The sequence below is a fragment of the Ipomoea triloba genome, chromosome 14, assembly GCF_003576645.1.
Source record: "Ipomoea triloba cultivar NCNSP0323 chromosome 14, ASM357664v1".
NCBI lineage: Eukaryota > Viridiplantae > Streptophyta > Magnoliopsida > Solanales > Convolvulaceae > Ipomoea > Ipomoea triloba.
Window position 1 is genome coordinate 8,477,676 of NC_044929.1, and position 6,688 is coordinate 8,484,363.

General features: G+C 40.1%; 1 non-coding gene across 1 annotated transcript; it reads left to right on the plus strand.

The window, feature by feature from the left end:
* Positions 1-1,498: 1,498 nt before the first annotated feature.
* On the plus strand, positions 1,499-1,635 carry LOC116005387. Its single transcript, XR_004094968.1, has one exon. It is a non-coding gene; the product is annotated as a U6atac minor spliceosomal RNA (small nuclear RNA).
* Positions 1,636-6,688: the final 5,053 nt, after the last annotated feature.

Consider the following 6,688-nt stretch of genomic DNA (forward strand, 5'->3'; position numbering starts at 1 on the left):
GGTATCAAATCTTTTGAGATTTTAGGATGTTTGGAAAAACAGTTTCCCGTAAAAGCTCAGATATTTTGGGGAATAAATGAGAAATTTGAAGTTTACTGGTGACGAAACTAGTTCTGTAAAGATCAGAGAGGCTATGCAGGACTGGAATAGCACAAATCTAAAACAAAACTAGAGAGACCCAATTGCTACCCTTGCAATTTCAAGTCTCGATGGAGGAGTTCCGGTCAACACCCTCCGGCGACGATTGAGAGGACTGAAGCCGCCGGTGATTCGTCTTGGAAGAAAAGGTTTGAAAAGAAATCACTTCTATAATTTCTCATTGAACTAGGCAAATTTTTATTTCAAAAACAAATAATCATATTTATCATGCAAATGTGATTTCGAAAAACTGAGTATAATTCTTCCTTTTCATGTCAGTGCGTAATTTTCTACCCAGAATGCATAAATATTTCAATTCTCCCTTTTCATTATAAACAAAAAAAAGGATAAGTTTCAAATATATGAAATCCTACTAGAAGGACTGTCAAATATGTTTAGTTTGCAGCTTGCTTACACGTTTAATTCCATCATGTTTATGGAATTCAGGCAGAATATAAATATATACACATATAAACACAAATTCCGTATGATATATATATGCATAAGATATAAATATGTGAAGCATAACCACAAATTCTTAGAATACAAATGCAATCATAGGCATTTTTTCGCTACTAAAAAAAAATACCGTTCACCGAAGAAGTAAGTTTGGAGCGTGCTGATAACGTGTTGTAATAGACCATTAGCTCAAACATGATTACATGATTCTGGAATTGCAGGGAGAAAGGTAATAACAAACTAAGAGAGACAAAGCCAGATTGATCTTATTTCATTCATCCACTATGTTTACAAATAGGATAGATACATATATATAATATGGAATAATGAATGACATACATAATGGGGCCTTAATAAGGCTGTTACAAATGATACAAATAAATGGCCACCATAATTGTTTATAACACGGATAAATATATTTATCATTCTGCATCTGGAAAAGTAACTCTAAAATTTAAAAATACCTTTAGATTGTTTGCACGTATACTTGTTCTTGTAAAATGTTAAGTTTAATTGTGATGTATAATGTATGTAATATGAGTAGTAAAGCAAAAGATAGAGATAGATTTTTATAGTGGTTCGGCCAACTCAACCTACTCTACTCTTCTCGTTATAATCTCCTAAGGAGGATTGCACTATTCTCTTAGTACAATAAGGACATTCAAGCCTTGAACATAAAGTTAGCCTTGATCAACTCCACACAGGTTGTTCAACTCTCTAATGAGTTTACTTCGCCTCTTTCTACTCGTACTGAGTAGAGATACAAATGTTGAAGATAAAGTGTGGAAAGGCTTTGGTTATGGTGATATGCATTGTATCTTCCCAATTCATTGTCTCTAAAGTGTGGAAAAGCTTTGTTTGTGATCCATCCATTTTATGTTTTATCCCGGCCCATACCCTTGTGTTCGTAGAAAGGAGAGATGGTTAGCATTTCCATTGACAGGGATGGGAAGAACCTTTGGGTTTTTCCTTGTTAGCAAGCACATCGGTTAAGCCAACCCACTTCGATCTATAACCCCCCAATACCCTTGTGCTTATAACACCGAGGACGGTGCTTATTTTAAAGTGTGGAAAGAGTGCACGTTGTTCTTTGTTGTTATTCATTTAGTGAACCTTGTGTTCGTGATGTTCATATGCTTGAATGATGACACGATGGGGTTGTGTATTAGCTTAAAGTGTGTGGTATTGTTCAGTTTATCTTGGAAATGTGCTCAAATGGTGTGTGACAAGTTCCATTCTTTGAATATGTTTGGAATTGCATCTTTACACCTTGTGAGAATTATATAAAAACCAAGTTGGTTTACATTTTTTTGTGTGCTTGCATGATGTTCTCCTCTTACTTTTCTGGAACCTTGGACAATGATCCATCGAAGTGGGAGTGTGTACAAATTAACTTGAGAAAGATAATTTGGCAAGACCCGAAATTGGAAAAATCTTGGTATGGTATGGGGCAAAAGGTGAGCCCCTAAGGAAAATGCATGATGGGTAGTAAAGGAGAAGAAAAGAAAAAGTTCAAAAGGAAAAAAAGAGAGAAAAGATCCAAAAAGAGACTCACAAATGGCCACCCTTGTTTGAGAGGAAAGACACGAGGGAAGCCGTCTTGCTAGGATTTGGGGCAAACATTGCATTGTCTTCAAAAAAGTAGAGCTCTACGTGAAGTCGGTTGTCCCAATGAGGCTATCCTAGGAAACGAGAAGAAAAGAGATGAGCTGAGCCACCCCGCTAGGATTCTAGTACCCATTGCACTGTCTTCGAAAAAGTGTAGAGTTTCACGTGAAGCCAGGTCGCTCGATGTCGTTATCCTAGGGGGTTGAGAAGAAAAGAGGGCCCACTAAGCTAATTGCGGGGAGTGACCCATGTCTTACCTTCACTTACTTTATATGTTTATTCTTTAGGGCCGATTGTGATTGATTGGTTGGCTTGTGCACATCGTTCCCACTAGTTGGCTTAGCTTAAAGGCCTTTGCAAAATGGGAGATGAATCAAAACTTTGGAATTGCTTGCTTGGGTAGTGTGTTGAGAGGAGTGTTCCCTTTGAGCTTTAATTTTAACCAAATGGGGGCTTTATTTCCTTAGAAATTTCTCACCCACATACTCATTCTCCATCCAACTTTTAGGATCTTTCAAGCAAAATTCTTGCAAGCTTTCATAAATCCAAGGTAAAAACTTTCATCTTCATAACTTTAAGCATGATTTGCAAAGGTTCCACTCTCTTAAACACCCAATGTGGGGATTGTATGATTCTTGGAAATATGTTGATACTTATGTGTTGAGATTGATTCTATTGACATTATAGAACACTTTGATGGTTGAAATTTCTATATTGATTGATGATAGGTGCCAAAAATACCTACTCCTAGGGTCGATTAAGGTGTTGTTTGAGATCGTTTAGCGCCTTGATGTGAAACAATGTGTGGTATTTATGTCTTGATGTGCTAACATTTGTGAGAATACTATCTTTAGAATGTTTTGAAAGGAATCCACTAGGTTCGGGGTCATGAAGAGGTCATGAGACGACGCATAAGATTAACGGGAAGAAGGACTAACCGTGGCACACTCAAAACCAAACCGTGCAAGCAAAGGAGCAAGTGGAGAAGGGAAAACATCCTGTCCACGCTAGTCCCACACGTGGAGACCGGCGTGGGACTGTTTCAGTAGCGCCTCACGCCGGTGTCCACACGTGGACACGGCGTGGACGGGCAACTTAAAGCAAAAACACGAGACTATAAAGAGGGGGCAAATTCAGCTTGTTAAGGGAGTTCAATTTCAGTTCTAAAATTCTACTTTCTAGTTTAGAGAGCTTAGGGTTAGATTTTAGAGAGAGAAAGGTGAAGAGAGCAAGGATTTGAAGAAGATTAAGTGTTGGTTACATTGCAAACATTCAATTTGGTAGCACATTTCAATTTCTTTCTTGTAAATCTTTCAATTCCTAGATTGTGATTTCAATTTACCTCTTTGAAGTTTGACTTGAAGATTGTTAATTTTGCATTTTTGCTTTTGCAATTGAAATTGGAATGATGCTATTGTTGATCATGAATGATAGTGGCTAGTTAGCTAGGATCAGACTAGGAACCTAGGCTTTTGCACTCATGATTTGAATTGTTGAAATTGGAGATTGAAGTGGCTTGTTTTATCTTTGTTGTGGGCATAATCTTGATTGATCTTGTTGAATCGAGGGCCCCGATTACTCCAAGAGTTTAAGATCACACACTTGGCGAGATATTGCAAGTGTGAGAGAGCTTAGGTGCTCACATCTCCCACCCTTTATCCGGAAGGATGAGGTTCAGAAGGGACTCGTAGACCAAGTGTCCGATAAAATTCCCCAACCGAAAGAGGATTGGGAGTCTGAGTGTGACGTCACTCGATATTGTGCATGTAGTTCCTTTAGATAGACCAATCGTCATTTGAACTCCCACCATAGCTTGAGAGTGCAAGAGTCGAGGAGTCCTAATCCTATCTGCTTCTCTTTAATCGTGTTTTAGTCAAGTTGAATTACCTTTCAAACCAATGCCTTGTTATTCTTTTGTTTTCGAATTGTCTTGGTAGTTAATGGTAGACCATATAAACTCTCCAATTTTCCATCCTTGTGAACACGACACTCGAGAATTCCATCTCCGTTTTACCACCTCCACGCCATCGCTAAAAGTACATTTTCAAAATGACGCCGTTACCGGGGATGGCAAATAGTGTAGATTAGACTTTCTACCTTGATTGCTTAGACAATTTGTTGTTTGTTTTCTTTTTGAGTTGCTTTACCATTGATCACTTCATCTCATCTCACACTTGTTCACACACACACATTTTGAGCTAACCATCCAAGGAGCTACCTCTTGTGCTCCGTTTCCTTTGTTTTACTATTGTTTGTAAGTTCCATTCTCAAGCATATGGATCAACCGCCACCACCCGATGATAGAGCATATTACAGTTATCTACCCCATGGTGGAAACCCTTACTATCCTCCTCCACCGCAACCTTATCCTCCTCCACCATATTATCCATCTTATGCCTTTCAATATCCTCCCCCCTACCACTATCCATTACCTTCACCTTCACCATATTATTACGAAAGAGCATATGCCATGCACCACTACTCACCCCCTCGTCACTCCTACACATATGACACACCCCATAACCTCCAAACACCTCCCCATGAGCCAAGGAACCGAAACTGAAGCCACTTTGCAGACAACAACTCGTCCACATCCACCCCACACATGGATGAGGTGTGGAACAATTTCAGAATCGACCCACGCCTTAGCCCACGCGTGGACGAGGCATGGAATGATTCCAGTATGTTCCCAAGCCCGAGTCCACGCGTGGACTCGTGCATGGAATAGGTCGAGCTACAACATTATCCTCCTTCCGTTTCGGATCAATCTTTTTCAACCAACAATGAGCGAGATGACCTTGAAAAACACCTCAATGACTTTATAGGTGAAACTAGAGAAGAAAATGCCAACCTTAAAGAGGCCATCACGAAGCAAATGTTGAGAGAAATACAAGAGCTTCGCCAAGAAACACTTTCACCTCTTCAAAATGTGGAGAACACCCTTGCCAAGATGATGGAAATGCTTCAAGTGCAAGGAGAAACAGATGTGCATGCCGTTACATTGAGGAGTGGGAAAGCACATCCCGAGGCTACTCCGCCACAAAAGAAGACCATGATCAATGAAGAGCCAAGGACAAAAGCCACGCAAGATGAGCCAAGGAAGGACAAGGAAGAGGAAGAGGAAAAAACTCCGATACAACCTTCTAAGAAGGGGAAGGAGGTCATGCAAGATCCTCTACCAATCCCTAAAGCACGACTTCCATTCCCTCAACGATTCCGCACCAATTTCGACAACACAAAGTATGACAAATTCCTTTAAATGCTACGACAACTTCATATCACGCTCTAGCGTAGAGTTTGATCAATTAGCTCTTTACTCTTAATAATATTGACAGACTCTAACTAAAACCTATTTAATGTTGATGATGTTTGAGTATATTAGTTGAGGGGTGTGTGCGCCCCATGTTAGATCTTACGATTGATGTTTGAATTTTGCCATATGGTTATGAAAATGATGAAGTAGGGTGTTAGTTTTGTGTGGTTGAAGTTCCTCGTGCTTTGTTTCTATTTCCGACTAGGATAGATAGTAAACTTTGTGAAAGTGAGTGTGCGCGCGATAGCGACCTCTCACGAGTCTAACTTATCCACATCCCCGCCCTTTATCCGGAAGGATGAGGCCCAGGAGGAGTGGTAGGCAAGGTGTTCGATCAAATGCCTCAACCGAATGAGGATTGAGAGTCCGAGTGTGATGCCACTCGGTATTGATACCGTGGACTCTCGTGACCATCCCCGAACCTCATTGCTATAATCCCCATAGAGCGGTCAATCGCATAGACTAACTAAGTCACACAACCCCTTGTTCTTTTATATTGTTTAGTTTAGATTCACCTTTGCAACCCTTAATCCATGATTCAATCTTTCCCTAGCAACTCTTATAAGTCTTACCTCTTAACCTCCTAAATGCCAACACTAATTCAACTACAATTTGTCATCCTTGAGAACACGACACTCAGGGAGGCTTAACTCTTCGTTTTACCATCTATATTACACCTCTCACCACTAAACTAACAACACCAACAGTCATCAAAAAACTTAAAAAGATAACTTTCCCGTTGTTACTCCCCCTGAGTCTAGACTACTCCCTCTTTTTGCAAGATAATGGCCAAAGAAAACACTAAACCGCAACAGTATAGCCTCCACCCTTGGTTGTGGGAGTATCTGTCTCAGCATCAGAAAGACTCAGGCGCTGCAGAACAGTAGCAAGCTCAGTACGAGCAACTTCAAGCTGATGATTGATGAGATGATTAACAGTCTCAATCTCTACTACTATGACTTTCACGACTTTGGACTGCCTAAGTCTCTAACGTAGGGGGTAAGTGCTTCAAAATCTAGATCTACCATTGGAGTGTCCTTTGTTGGAACCACTAGCTTAACATCCTTGACATGCTACCCACTGAGTAGCCTTTCATCAACTTTTTATAATGGGGAAGATTGAATAATCGCATGTCCAAGAGGTGTTAGGCCCTGTGTAGTAATAATGCCA